Source organism: Anomalospiza imberbis, chromosome 2, assembly GCF_031753505.1.
Source record: "Anomalospiza imberbis isolate Cuckoo-Finch-1a 21T00152 chromosome 2, ASM3175350v1, whole genome shotgun sequence".
NCBI lineage: Eukaryota > Metazoa > Chordata > Aves > Passeriformes > Viduidae > Anomalospiza > Anomalospiza imberbis.
In genome coordinates, this window is record NC_089682.1 from 52,352,764 (window position 1) to 52,368,798 (window position 16,035).

The 16,035-nt window shown below is 39.7% G+C and overlaps 1 protein-coding gene across 4 annotated transcripts in view; it reads right to left on the bottom strand.

Moving 5' to 3' along the window:
• The window catches only part of NME7 (NME/NM23 family member 7), an 89,322-nt gene that overhangs the window by 71,526 nt on the left and 1,761 nt on the right, over nucleotides 1–16,035 (bottom strand). Inside the window, exon 2 of one of the 4 annotated variants that reach the window (XM_068181033.1) lies at nucleotides 10,010–10,076. The exons of the other annotated variants lie outside the window; for them this stretch is intronic. The gene's annotated coding sequence lies outside the window, so the exon portion shown is untranslated. The remainder of the gene's footprint in view (nucleotides 1–10,009; nucleotides 10,077–16,035) is intronic. 4 annotated transcript variants of the gene reach the window in all.

Below are 16,035 nucleotides of genomic sequence, written 5' to 3' on the forward strand. Positions count from 1 at the left end.
AGCCCGACCTCATTTACAACTCATTTACTGCCCCTAAGGAGTGCAGATGAGGAAGATGGATTGCAGTAATTTCAGAAGTGTAACTATATGAGTAGCTTCTCTCCATGCCTCATCCTCAGAGGATAACAGCTCCCAGCAAAGCAAGAACAAAGGCGAGGCACAGCACGTGGATGTGCAATTCTCATTCCTCCTAGTGGCACATGTTTGTTAGTTATTGATGCAATATCAGTTATTTGATAGCTAGAATAGCTAGATGGAGCTCTCAATTTTTAACTCCCACATCTCCTCTAAATCTGACTGCTGCTCCTAAGGGCAAGCACGGTCTTATCACAGACTTCCACACTTTACACGTATCTGTACTCTTCTTACACATTTTAAAAATTGAGGAAACACTGGGAGTTTAACTTAAAGCCATGTGGGCCTCTTCAGTACTTCAGATTTAAGAAAAGGGCAGCATTTCAGTTGTTACAAAGACCACTTAATAAGCAAAAAGACAGAGAGTTCCTGTAAGCTTCCATGACTATTCTAAAACACCAGCAGAAAAAGAATGACATTTTTCCAGCATCTTCAGCTTACCACTGACTTTGGACTAAGTGCTTTTGCAGGTTGAATTCCTAACAGAAGCAGCAGCAGAAAAGAATGAGATAATGAAGAACAAATTCAGAATTTTACAATGTGACAAATACTTGTACCTTTTCAGTCAAGAGCATCATGGCAAATGCCCCACCCTCCTGTCAGCTCTTATGGTACTCCCTACACTGAAACAAAGTATGATTGTACTGCAGAAACACTTATGCCATGGGGGCAGCACAGTGCCCCATGAAGGATGAAAAGTTTCCATTTCTCTCTGTAGAAGTCTGTGCAGCACTGGAAACCTTATTAGCATCAGCCACTCCAACTTCTGTATTATCTGTACAGCACACACTGCAGCCTTTGATAAGAGTTAAGCTCATCTTTTACATACAGCATCCAGCATGACAACTCCCTAGGGACTTAGCCTGGTTTCCAGCCCTTGCTTGAGCTGGATGTGTTTGCGTCATTACTGCCACTGCCATCATTCTGGAGCTATGCAAATCAGAACAAACTCTGTCTTATGGCAAAACTCATTCCTGATTTTTCTATATAGGCAATAAGCAGTAATAAGGGTTGGCAGACTCATTTCAACTTTGATCTCACACTCATACTACTGGACAACAAGATATTTGATCAATTGATTTGGCTGACCATCATCTTGTCAATAATGTATTTTATAAAAAAGCAGTTCTCTGCCAAAGGGGTTGTCTAAAAACAGTCCAGTTTCATAGAACCATAGAATGGTCTTGTTGTAGTTGAGAAAATACAAAGCAACAAACTCAATTTTCAGAAGGCTTCAAACCTGTCTTTATTACAGCACGCATGCTTTTTATACATTCTTACAAAACTCCTAAGTTTACACTTTACTCATTGGTCACGAAAGACAAGGTGCTTACTGGAATAGGCAGTTGCAGGTTTCTCTTATTTATCCTTTTTTCTTTCTTGGTTTCTATGTCAATGACCTTGGTAGAAAATTCTATCAGGGGTAGACATGGATCCTCTTATCAAACTTCTCTCTGGCTCACAGAAGTCACTGTAAAACCTCTTCCATATGGTCTGGCTTGGAAGGGACCTTAAAAATCCCCCAATTCCAAACCCCCTGCCACAGCAGGGACACCTTTGACTAGATTAGATTGCTCAAAGCCCCATCCAACCTCGAACACTCCCAGAGATGGGACATTCCTCAAGTACTACCTCCAGAAAATGACTACTGAAGAATGAAATAAAATAGATGCACCATCTTTAATTAATGCTTCTTCATAACATTAAGACATATAATTGCATTGCTACATGCTACTTTTTCATGTTATAGCATTGCTTTCAACTATTTTTTCCAGGTAGCAGTTGCCACAGAAGCAACCAATTTTCATTTAAGTAAAACTTCCAAAATTTATAAATCATTTGTCTCAGGGAAGTAATGTGTTTATATAAACAACCAAAGAAAGCACCAGTAGATTTTTTTACTTAGTCACCAGTATCAATCATCAGCACCTTCATGTTTACAGTGAGAAACTGCATTGTGTGCCTTGTGTGGTGAGGAATTGCCTCTTTTTTTTTTTCTTTTAACACAATCTTGGTTTTAAGAATCTGAACTTCATCAAGAATTTGAAATTCATTTTATAAGAATTTATTCAGTGTCTGAGCTATTAATATTTATTATTCAGCAAACTCTGCTAGCCACTGAATAGCAGAAATCATAATTCTGTATTATCTTCTTTTGGCATTGTAAGCAAAAGCAAGGTAATAAATGCTACTTAGACTCGAGAAAAACTGCAGAGCTAATCCCCAAACACCCAGAAAATGCTATCAGTAAGCAGGACAGCTTGAATCCATTACTGTTATGTATCCAGAAAATATGGAGACCTAATATTTTTCTAAAATGACCAAAACAAAGCCTCTAAAGCTTCTCCTGAGCCATAACTAGAATTTTCTCTGATGTATATACATAGAATTATTACAATAAATATTCATACATGTAGAGAACAGTATCAGAAAAAAATTCAAAGCTTATGAAAAACAATCAAAAAATAACTGGAAATATTACACTTGTGAACATGTCAATTGTTTCAGAGGCAGATGCTGCAAAGTGAAGAAATTCAACACTGAAAGTAAACTGAAGACCCTACCAAACAAGCACCTAAAATACAGCAGGACTCTGATCTTAGTATTGCAGATTCATGCAAATAGTCTTAAAACAGATAAAAGACAATACAGAATACAGTCATGATATGGTGAACTTGTTCTGGCAAGCCCTTGCCAGGCATTGTTGTGAAACTGCCACTCCAAGTCATCAAAAATGCCAACCAATTTCAAAATGTAAATTCTTAAAAGTGAGTACGTATTAAGTTCACAATATGTTTTTAAATGAGAACAGAAACTTTTATTTACTTATTTAATGGAGTAGGATTTTGAAGGCAAAAACCAAACACAAAAAACTGTCTACTTCCCATCATATACTCTAAGGATTGCAATGAATGTTTAAGCCTTCACAGACCTGAAATTTAATTTCTGAACACTTATTTTCAATCAGTTTACCACTCAGTCAACAGAGCTGGTATGGCAAACAACCTTCCTACACACCCTTTCACTAGTGTGTCCTGACTGCAAAGTGGGAAGGAGCCTCAAGGATTTGGAAGTACTGTGGGAGGCAAGCTAAGCTTCATTGTTAGCTTCTGTCCATTCTCCTAACAAAGGAAACTCAGAGAAAATAACTCTCCAAAGAATAGTTATGAGAGAACAGTGATGACCTGTCAGGGGGTAACATGTTCAATGCACCACACTGCACCAGACCAAGAGGGAGTCCTGAAAGGGGCATATTTCACAGCTCTTGACCAGAGAGCACCTCATTCCCCCAGGGAATGGGACAGGCATGTTAGTCACCACTGAAATCACATCCCTTTGAACAGCTCAGGTAATAACAAATCAAGTGAATATATAAGTACATTATAACTCAGAAAATTCTTGCTTCAAAGAATTAATTTCCATTCATTTCTGTACCATTCCCTCATTAAAATCACACATAGTCTCTGCTCTCATGGCTATGCAATTAAACAAGCCATACTTAATGGGTGAGGAATATTTTTTCACAAATGTTCACATTAATGGAAAAATTACTACCACTAAAAAGCCCAGCAGTGATTATGCACTTTACATTCACATACTGATACTTCCAGAACAGCTGTCTTGAGCTCAGGATTTACATCTCCTTTCCATGGTAAACTCTAGAACTGAGATCAGCAATGTCAAGAGTTCACCTACTGTGATGATGGAAATAAAAGGTTGTTTCCTCTTCTGTAAGTTGCCCAGAAAAACATTTAAATTCATGTGGGTTTTGCTACCTTTTGTTTTTTTATTTATATTGGTATATGTGAATATGCAGTAGGATGGCTCTATGGACATGAGAAACACTTATTGAATACAGCTGAAATAAAAATCCCAGATTTTGTACTTACTTCTGAAAGTGATAGGGGAAGCAGTCATTCTTAGCCAGCATGGGACTAAGTGCTAGAAGCTAAATCCAAGCACCCCTCAAAGAACTGTGCCCCCAGAAAACTCTGTCCAGAGGGAAACGGTGTGTTTGGAACCAAACTGCCAAGCACATTCAAAAAAAAAAAAATCAGAATTCTTAACAAGCTGGACAGGACACAATATCTTGTCCTGTAAAATTTTCAGACTTAGAAAAGGCTTCTGTCCACAGGAAAACAAAAGGAAATCTTCCAGAGGTTTTCATGAGAAACAACAGTGGTAGAAGAGCAGCTCAAGGACTAAGGAACTCCCACGAAAAGGTGGAGAAACTTTACCCATCTGGTTTGACCTATGAAGAACATAGACCTGGATTTGGTTTTCCAAATGCTTCACCTGACAGCCACACTACTGTACTATTCTGGGGTGAGTAATTCTCTCCTCCTCCTCCTCCTCTGGTTTTGAATAGAAATTTCATACTACAATTTATCTTACAATGGAGAACACAGGGAATCAGGAGCTGCTGAGGTTTTTTTCAGCTCAAGAGAACTTCACATAAAATAGTACCAAAATATTTCTTAAAATTAGAAAGCCCTGAGGTATCTAGAAAGTGCACTTTTACATGCTATGAGCAATCTGGTTTCTATGAGGTTATACAGGCTGTCAGGAACTTCAGCATGCATGACATTATCTGACACAGGATCAGGGCCCATTGCTCACATATTACAGCTTTCTTTAGGAGTCATGCAGAGTATTGCTACATTTTAAGTGCGCAGCTTTGTTATCTGCTGCTCCTTCAGTATTTCTCAGTGACTCAATGACTCTGAAATCAGACCAAAGAGAAAAAGAAACAAAGGATTTGAATCATCTCCTAATGAACCAATAAAAAGACTGCACAAACCTCGGTAAAAGCTGAATCTGATCCATCCTGATATCTGTATTCTATATTTTGTAAAACTCTGCTGTCACAGGGAAAACCTCCAGTAAAGCACAGACCAAGATGTTTCTATGAAAATCACTGGGAACAGGATGGACCAGCAGACAGGAACTATTTTCACACCAAATGCGTATTTCTCCTAATACACCAAAAAAGCTTTCTGGAAAGGTTGCTCTGAAGCTGCCTAAAATTCTTAAAATAAACAATTTTAAGGGAACTTTTTTTTCACAACCTGCTCCCCCCTCAAACCAGGTTGGTGGCACTCAAAAATAGTTTGGAAGAGCAAGAGCATTTTTATAAAAAATTGGATTGTTTTAAAGCATAAGAATACTAGTTTTTATAAAACATTTCAGGTGAAGATATCATAAGGCTCATTGACTCCAACATCAGGTAGTCTGCTTATGCATTAACATGTACATACCTTATGTTTTTAGGAAGAAACAAGATTTTAAAAAATCACAAAAGTATTAGAGCTTGGCAACAAAAAACAAAAACAAACAAACAAACAAACAAAAAAGCTGAAATGGCCAGTGAATAGGTATTTTCCTCTTTATACTTTCTACAAAAAACCCACCAACTATGGCCATATGCGCTGGTGCATTCCTTAGACAGATGTTGACCTTCACAGGGGTGAAGTGAGGGAGCAGACTAACTGCTTTCACCAAGAACATTATTTTCAGAATTAGGCCCAGAAACTGTTGTTATAAACATATCATCAACTTCCAAAGTCCAGAAGCTGCTGCTATAAATGTATGATCAACCTCTAACAGGTATCTAAATCCTGTTATGAATTATTTGAAACTGCTCCTCAAAGCCCATAAATCTCCAACCACTGCTCTCCCAGACCAATCCCCACTTCAGATTTAATGCTACTTCCTAGTCCTGAAGAGGACTTCAGCACAAATGAAAAGCAGTGAGTGACAAACTCCTGCTCTGAGGAGCAAGAGCCAAGAAACACCAGCCAGAAGCAGCCACTGACAGTGCTACACTCCCCCCCGCAGGCCGGTGACAGAAGCACCATCACAGCCGCACCTGCTTTCTCCAGAGCCCCAAAAATACTCTGATTGCTTTAAATGCTTGACTTGATAGATTTCCTGCTCTCCCATTTGGGAGAGTATTTGGCAAGTCCTGCTTTATTTTCAGCGGAATGCTTTTAGGTGCAGGTCCTGCACGATGCCAAACTTCCCACATAGCACCGAGTGGTTGCAGATTCAGACCACCAGACCAAAAAAATCTAACTTCAATTAGCTTAAAAGAAAGACAGTCTTAACCAGTGGGTTAGGAGTGCTACTCTTTGATGGAAGGACATCTTAAATGTGACAATCCTCTGCAGACATAAAGCTGAAAAATAAAATTCAAAAACATTTAAAACAATTGAAATTTCTAAAAAATCTCTTTTTAAAAGTCAAGTACTTCTGCAAGCATGAGAAATAATGAGGCCTGGTTCTCTACATTCAAGTTGCTCATTCTTGACTGTTGTGACCAGAGCCTCTCTTTCAGCTCAGGTGTTTAATAAAGGTCCACACCCACCTGGATTCTCTGATGTCTAACTACAGTTGAGCTCACAGTGAAGTCTAACATTCTGCATGGCAGAAAGTGCTCTGATTTTCAGCATTGTAGTGCACCTTAAATCTCAAAATGAATTCTCATCAGTGCATGCTTATTAAGCTATGTTATTCAAGCCATCTTCTGCCTTCACAGTTTATGTAATACAGGATATTTTCCAGGCAAAACTTAAATCCACAACACTCTGTAGATAGAGCACTCAATTGGCTCTGTCTCTTAAAACTCATTTTCCTCCTCCTCTTCTATTCATGTTTCTGACACACGAGCCGGAATAATTTTTAGAACTCAAATTTTGCAGCCCCCTCACTGCTGTTGCACCTCCCACTACTTTCTCAACAGGCTTTTCTTTAGTGAAAAAGTAAAATCAAAAGATCACTTTTCAAAAGGAAAAACATCTGGCAACTGCAATTTCCATGACAATGTCTTGACTACAGACAATTCCTAACCTAAGCCTTGTACTCAAAAGCTCACTGATGAATTGTGTAAGAGTATCTCTTTTTATCCTCTGCTTGTAGAAAGCAAAGCCTACCTAGTGAAAATCTCACACAAATTCTAGACTATTTCAAATTAAGCAAACATTGGATAACTTATTAACATTCTTAATCATATTTGAAAGCTATTGAGTCAAACACCCTACTGCATTTGTGTTTACGCTTCTCCAACTGGTGCTACATCCTTTGGATCCACAGATATCCAATATTACTGGTCCCCAGGCTTCTCAGATGCCTTTTGGACTGGACATGTTCATATGGCTGTTGCTGCTTGGCATCTGTTGCCAAGCAGCATGGGAATACTCCTGTCCCCATAGCACTAACCAAGGGAATCTTCCTCTTTGGCTGGGATCTCAGTTCAGTAAATCATACCCTTATGCTCAGGGGCTGTGATAAACAGAGCTCTAGAAGGTTGAAGGCCTCAAATTTTCTTCTCAGATTTAGAAATCTGCAATTCCATGCCACATCAGCAAAACTGTCTGGCTGTTCTGTTGATTTACTAAGCAAGAAATCTGCTTTTACTACTAGATTATGTAAATTATGTAAACTTCCTATGAAGCACGTAGGCATGATTAGTATAACCTAACCTTTTTTCCCCCTTGGTCTCTCATGTAAAATAATCAAGAATTGAAATTCCCAACCAATAACTTCAATCCCCTGCAATTACATGCCATACTTCAGTACTTAGTTACAGGATTCACGTTATTTTTCTAGTTATGGAAAATAATTTCTCCAAAACACACGAAGGATGCCTCACTGCTCTGTTCAGATAGGTTTAGCTTTAGAAGACCAGCTACATCTTGTCTTTAGGAGAACATGTGGCCATTTATTGCACATTTATAAAGCTGCAGATGATAGGATCATCTATTATTGCACTTGTAATTACATGATCACAGGTAATTCCTCTCAGAGCAGTCAGTAGTGCTCAGCACGTGCCTGTCTGCCTCCACTAACTCCAGCAGAGCCTGACAGTGATTTAAGCAAAAGCAGAGCTGTTCCCTGACTCAGAGCACGATTTGCAGCACAGGTCATCCCACATAATCACATCTGAGCACAAAGTTTCGGTGCTTTGCACTTAATCGGCCAGTGGAGGCAGAACTAATGCTGCCGTGGTCAGCTGCTGAACGCTGCTTCTCCACCTTCCCACCACGAGATTAATGCCTCCATGTGATGCCAGAAGAGAAACACTGAGCTACCTGTGCACACCCCTTACAAGATCCAACCAATACTGTACTTTCAGGAAAAACATTTCTGAAAGGCTCAAAACTTGGTCTAACATTAAAGCTGATGCCAATACTCAAAGGTAGTTTTCTTTTATAGAAAACCATTCCTCTGCCAAATTTCCAGCTTTCAATTTCCAGGATTTTGAGAACTAAAGCTTTCCAAAGGAAAGCTTTTTAAAAATTTTTTAAAGCACTTTCAGATTTTCTTCCCACACATTCTTATTCAGGTATTCCATGAAATTATCAACCTCTTGTAGAATCAATCTGGAAATCTTCACACAGAATGGTTAAAATTGGAGAAAGTTTCAAGCAGCTGGGAAGTCACGCTTTAAAAGGAAACACCTACAAATCCTAAACTAAAGCTGTCAACAGTACTTCAAAGCACTATAATGCCTACAGCATCTTCAGATTATCTCAGCTCATAATAATCTTCTGAAAAGCTTTTTTAACAAGAACTAGTTGGTTGCTAAGGGAGAGCGGGTCCTTCAGCCAGCCAATACCACGAGCAATTAGCAAGCAGGAGTTTGTGTGAATGCTCTGAAGACCACACATGCTGCAACCACCTGCAACAGTCAGAGCTTGTCATGTTCTAGTAACAACTTACGGTCCTATGAAGCTGAAAACAACTCTGCTGACAAGTTTCTCATTCACTACTGCAGGCAGTTACAGAAGTATTTTGTCTGTATTACTGCTTACCCAAATGCTGGCTTTACTTTTTTTCAGATTGTGTCAAATTCTAAGGTAGTTGGACTAAATCCAGATTTCGGCTAGTACAGATGTCATGGTCGTAATTTATGCTGAAGTCAGACTAATGACAAGTTACACACAAACAGAAGTTCTCACGATCGAAGCTGTTCAGCAATTTCCCACTAGTGAAGTAAGAAATCAAAAACTTCTGTGGGGTACAGGAAGCAAAGTGGGTGAGTATAATCATATTTCCAAACTCTGCCAATCCTAACAGACTTTTACAGGTTCACTTCATGAAGATTTGTTCTACAATGCACAGATTATTTCTCTCCCAAAGCATAGGACTTTTGTCATCAGATTTGCACAACTGAACGATGTTATTCCCCTGAGATGCAAATGTCTCTGCTGGATGAAGACAGTGGCTAAGAGACTCCAATCCCATACATAGTTTGAATAAGATTGCTTAGTTCCACCTACTCAGGTGCCCCCTGCATTAGTGCATTTCATGTTCAGCACCTTTTCAAAAAGGAGGCTATTTTTCCCACTTTTGTAAGATGGGAATAATCATCACCATCACTCCTTTCATGGAAGGACACCAAGATTTAAGAGCTAAAATATTTGTACTATTCAGGCATCATAAATCCCCATTCATTTTGACAAAAAGAGCAGAGGCAGTTAATCCTGATTTCCAGCTTTCACAGACCATTCACTGGAGCACAAGAACCAGGCACCTATGGAAGAAGTCAGAAAGGGAAAATGCTGTCCAGCCCACTGCCCCTGCAGCTGCCTCCAGGAAACACTGCTAGTCCAGAATGTCAGTAGCTGCAAGGTTTGGATCCAGACCACAGTTCCTCTATTCCATCCCAGTGATTTGGGAGTCTTCAGACTTAAAAGACCACAGTTCAAAGAGTGTATTGTAAAAGAGACCATGGGACAGGGAGAGGACAGCATTGCTCCTATATAACTAGAAAACATACAGCATGATACAGTCCCTACAGTAGGAGAAAGAAAACAAAGCTACAAATAGGAGGAGTACTAAATTTAGTGAGGGCTCAAGCACGCCTACCCACCTCTCTCCACTTCCCATGTGTAGCCCTCTCTTACATGTGGCTGTCCTTCCAAGTATGTTGGAGTATTCTGCAGGGAAAGTGTGATTTAAAAAAAAAAGATAATTAAGGTGTAGGAATCCTTAAAATCAGAGGGTTTGGGGCAAGGTGCAAAAGGCAGGCCTCAGAGACAGCAGAACTGTGAGAGCTAAGCAGCAGCCATAAGATTTGTCAGCAGAAAAATTATACAAGAAGTAGAAAGTAAGGACAAATAGAACAATGGTCAGTGTTTTAACGCTTGGCTAGAATAACTCCCTAAGTTACAGAAAAGTATATCTAGTGAGATATTAGGAATGAAGCTCTGTGCATTGTATCTTAAGGCTTACAAGCAGGTATTGTATTTGAAATAAGCAAGCATTGTTTTAACCAAAGGTACATGTGCTTATAGTAGTTAGAACTACTGTCAGTGTGCTTTTGCTTTGTGTGATTGGTCAAAAAGCTTTTAAATTAAGTTGTTAGTCTGCTGCCAAAGATGTGAGCTGCTGGCATCTTCCCACTGTCATAACCATGTAATGAGACTGATGCTAAAAAATAAACAGCTCAAAACGCGTTCCTCAGCAGTCAGTCCCGTCTCGTTCATGATTTGTACATAGTCCCCCAGCCGGCGATTTAAGGTACTTGCAATCCCGGAAGGATCCCATGCAAACCAAGATCATGCAACAGGCTCTCGGGAACACATCTCGGGAGAAAGCCACTTCTTTCCAAAGACATGAGCACCCTCTGGTGCCCAAGGACAGGTTGAGCACCTTATTTAAACACAAGAATTCACTTCTGAAATGATCAGGTAGAAGTCATTGCTATCTTTTCCTAGTACACCTAGAGCTTCAGAATTGGTAACCTTGTAAGAGGAGGTAGAAAGGACCAAATGATAAAGCACAAATCACAACAGCCAGGGTGATGAAGTCCTTTCACACAGGAAAACTGAACACGGGCAGGTGGTCTTCCTCAATGCCCAGCTTCCCAATGCCAATCCCACAGACTCCCAAAATCCCAATGCCACAATTTTTAAACGAGTATCAGAGCTGCCCACTCCAGGACAACTCATAAAGACACCTCACAGAGTTTATCTCGTAACTTTAATAGGCACAGAATGTGAAAAAAAACCCCAACAATTTCTATCTCTTGTATGTGCTCATCTGATCTGAGATGCTCTCATTATAGATGAAAATATTTGCTAAGCTGTCATTCTTAGTATTAAACTATGACAGCATGTTCCAAAGCCCTGCCACACATAATTTACTCCCTTTATCAAACCTTATGCTGTTTTTTCTCTCCATTTTGCTGACTGGGGGAGAACTATGGGGTTCCACCCACACAACACTACTGAGTGGCCTCAGTGTGTTGATTGGGCACCAAAGCCTCTGGTTTCCAGCTGTATAAGGACACAAGGGAACACAAAACAGTTTGGATGCATTAGGCCAAGCACAGTGCTTACTGTCAGGAAATAGTACTTTTGGTGATTATTCCTGGCACCTACAATTATAGTTAAAAGTCAGTGTTCATGGAAAAGCCCTCTTCAGACCTAAAGCAATAGGTGTTCCCTACAACCATTGTTTCACACCAGCCAGTTCATGACTAACAGAGTATTCCACCTGGATATACTAGATCACCATAGGATTCTAGAAACTGACACTAAAATGGGCAACTGAACAGCCAAAAACACTTTTTGGAGGGTCACTACTCCCTTGGATTAAAGGAAACAGACAATATCAAACACAAAAACCTAAAAGGTTGTTTTTAGTGCTTAGCCACTGGCCACCAAGGCAGTCAGGTCTGGAGAACAGGACACATGAGAGGAGGCTGGGAGAACTGAGCCTACTCAGACTAAAGAAGGCTGAGGGTGACCTTACTGCTGTCTGCAATTGCCTGACTGAAATACACCAAAAAGATGGATCTAGACTTTTCCTGAAGGTGCACAGTGAGAGCAAAAAAAGCAAAGGACACACATGGAAACACAGAACATTCCAGTCATATACTAGAAAAACAAAAAATTTCCAAGGGGTGGTCAAGCACTGGCACGGGATGCCCAGAGGAAGTGTGCAGTCTCCACCTTGGGAGATGTTCAGGACTTGCCAGGACACAGCCTGGTCTGGTTAGACGTGTTTTGAGCAGCTTCCAGGTCCCTTCCAACCTAAATGATGATTCTATGCTCCTAATTATAGCTTGGTGTCTCTTTGCCCAAAGGTAATGCTCAATCTTCCAAGCTGCTCCAGATCTGACACAGACCAGCTGGGTTCCTGTATTAAGAACAATTTAGATGTACTTTGAAAAAGTGCTGAGCTCTGATGGTTAACTGTAAATTTTACCCACGTCAAATCCGCCTGGAACATCTCTCTAAATAACTACTGCCTCTGTCATCAAATTCTATTATTTTACTGCTAACAGAAAGTTTGTAACTTTTCTTTATTCCTGGCACTGGTTCACTGAATAATTCCTGAACTTCTTGAGTTTCTGCCAATATATATATTTAAAAAACCCAACATACCATTAGGACCGACGTGTCAGTTATTTAGATCTGTACTCACAAACCAAAAGATCTGGACAGACAACTCTGGGTGACAAAGGGAGATCAGTATCCAACTTATCATCAGACAATGTTAGGTAACTTTGACTATCACAATGTCACCTGTTTGAGCCACCCCATCAGAAAAGCTATCAATTAATCTAAAATTACATTTGGAGAGATGGTAATTTCTGCAAGCCAAAGCCAAGATTTGGCTACAGTAGGAGGTAATTTATCCCATGGAATCTAAACCTGTCAACTGTGTATTTGTAGGGTGATATTTTATAAAGCACATAATGTCATAAAAATGTTAACATCAAACCCAAAATGAGCTCCTGGAACAAAGGAAAGTTATGGGAGTTTTCAAACAGTTTTCACTTGCCTCACAGAGTGCCAAAGAATCTGTTATTTTATCAGCTACATCTTATGCAACACACACAGCCTACCTGCTGAAGAAGCAGATTTCCACTGTTTGGAATCACCAGTTGAAGACAAAACCATGACACACTCCTGATGCTCACAGGAAGACTCATCATGCAATAAGTAGTTAGAGGCTACCTGATAGCATTTTGCTTATTTTCTCCTCACACTGCATACAGGCTTTTTTTCCCTGTGACAAAATGCTGCAAATGAGGGTTGGCCATTAAGTACAGAGAATTGTCTTTGTGGTTGGTTCTGTCTTGCAAACTTTCAACTGACACCATCAGGCCACTGTGCAGTTGAGGAAAATTCAATGTAATCACCAGCTGTCACTCTAGTGAAACTGAGTCTTGTTTTAAGATCAAAGAAGCAAAATTTCTCAAGCACTAGGGAAGTGTCTTTTGCGGAGATATTGCGCCTTTTCCTGGAAGAGTTTAAAGTGTCTTTTTTTTTTTTTAATGGCAGCTGTTTTGCAACAGGAAGTAAGCAATTTGCAAATTATGAAAAGTCGTTTTATAAATGTGCACTTGTTCAGGAAAGTCTATTAGCAGGAAAGAGTTTAGTCTGTTTATATGGTCAGTTCTGAATGACAGATCTTCATCAAAATTATTCCATTTTACCAGCTCATGGTTGAGATTACCAGGTCCCAAGAGAAACTCCTGTAAACTAACACAGCCCCATGAGCTGTTCTGCCTTTATAAAGTCTTCAGCTGAAAATATGAACACATTATGAAAACCCAGGGCTCACTACTGTCAAATTTCAAAATTCCTGATTCATTTACTAAGACCCACTTCTAAAAAAAGAAATATTTTCCACTGATGAATCAAAGCACTTTAAAAAATTTCTCATTTTTCTCTCCTGTCTTGTCTAAAGGGTGATGATTTCCATGTTGATATTCTCCAGGCTGTGGGTTTTACTAATGAACTGATGATAATAATAATTACATCAAACATGCAACACACAAGTTGTCAGATTTTCTGCTGAAGTGAGCTGAACTGATCATTCCTTGATATATGTAAGATTTTTGTCAAAATTACAAGACTGCAGGCTCTGGCAACCAGGAGAGCAAATTTCATATATATATATTCCCCTAACTCTGCAAAAAGAACTAAGGTAGTTGGACACTTAAATTCCACTAAACGTGTCCTTCTACATCCATAAGATCAAAACCAGCTGGCATCAATTAGACAAGTCACCTGGCTTTTGCGTGCCTTGATTTCTTTATGCACAAGAAGGAAATAATTTGTCTGTCCTGTTGTTCAAAGAGTCTTTGTAATGTAGAATGCAGCTGTGAGGCTGCAGGGTAACAATAACTGTTTCAAAGGGTGGAAGAAAAGGAAATCCTCTAAACTGCACCTAGGTGCAGAGTTTCCACTGCAGTCAGGCTCCGTATCTGTGGTGAACAGAGCCCATTGCCCTCTGGAAAATGCTGCACTTCCATATCTGAAACACTTTCAAGTGTCAGAGTGCACCAAACTCATGAATCAAAAGAAACTAACGTTGTAAAGATCACAGACAAATACTTCTCTGTATGTGATTATATGAAAGGTACCATTACAGAATAACAGAGCATTCCAGCAGCCAAGAGGGAGAGCACATCTTGGGTGGAGAAAAGCAGGCCTCCCTTTGGGAATTTACTGCTCACCCTCCACAGCAGCCAGGTCTCACACAATTAGAAACCAGACACCAGAACTGATCTGAAATGCTGCCATTTGATGACAAGGAAAGCTGCTCTCCACAGATTAGCAGGCTGTAAAGCCAAAATGCTGTTTGACAAATAACTGCAGGATATTTCAGAACATTTGTCCCCTTACCTCAGCTTCTGCCACCACAGCAATATGCCTACTCAGTTTTACAATGCACACAACCACTTCCAGAGCATTGCTTGCACATGAGTGGAGTACAGGGTGTGACACAAATACATTCTAAATTGATTCCACTAAAAGTTATTTTCTTTCTGTGGCCATATGACTTGTAACAGGTTTTTTCTGAGTAGGTATATATCTTAAAACTTATTCAAGCTTTATGATTAAGTGGAAGCAACATAGTACTAAAGCTTGGTCAAGCTTTCTAACCCAAAATTCATGACTATCAGAATCTAATTAAAATGCTGGGGCTAGAGTCCAGCTTGCAGATCAGTACTAAAATCCACCAGAAGGTATCTTTTATATTCTGATTTTGCTCCTGAGAAAAGATGTTCTGAACAGGTTTAAGACGGGTCAGGTGCATAAAGTCATGGCATCCAAGAGACACATAACTTAGCCCTTTCCCAGGATCCTGTGTCCATACGTAACTGAGTAGCACTCATTCCCAAACATCTGTTCTCCCATCACCTTCCAGCTGCCAAAATATTCTTAATACATTTTAGGAAACTGTCAGGCTGAAGGGTACATGAGTGGAAGAATTAGGGGGTTTTTAAGTATAAAAGAAACAAGCAGGACTCTGTAACACTTGAAAGACAAGAGCAGAAAGGTCCCAGGGCACAGGAGAAGGGCAAGAGAGGCAGTGTTTGGGAAGATAATGGAACGAGTTACTAAGTAGCTGGTTATTGAACATTTAAGACAACAACAACATAATAAAAATTTGTCAAGAACAAATCGTTTTCTGACACAGTGAGCAAGGGAGAAGCCACAGTTGTGACAAACAGGGAACTGATAAGGCTTTTAATCTGACACCTGAGAATCTGACAAGCTGAGTAAGGCATGATGGCCTAAACTAAAGAGCAGATATATCTATCATATGAAGATGTAATTAGGAATACTTCCCTTGCCAACTGGGAGTCAGATGGTGTTCCACAATGATTTGCCATGCACCTGCTTTATTTTGGATTTTTCTTACTACACTGAAAATGAAACTGAGAAAGCACACTTCCAGAATCTGGGCTGACAACCAACGTGTGGGAAAGATTGTAAGCATCTTAGAAGTAGAACTCAGAATGATGATCTGAAAATTCTATAGAAACAAATGCAAAGTATTACAATAAAAATTCAAATACAAGGGGAGAAATTGGCCAAACAACAAAACCACAGGAAATCTGATAGTTACAGTAGGTTGCAGTGAGAGCAT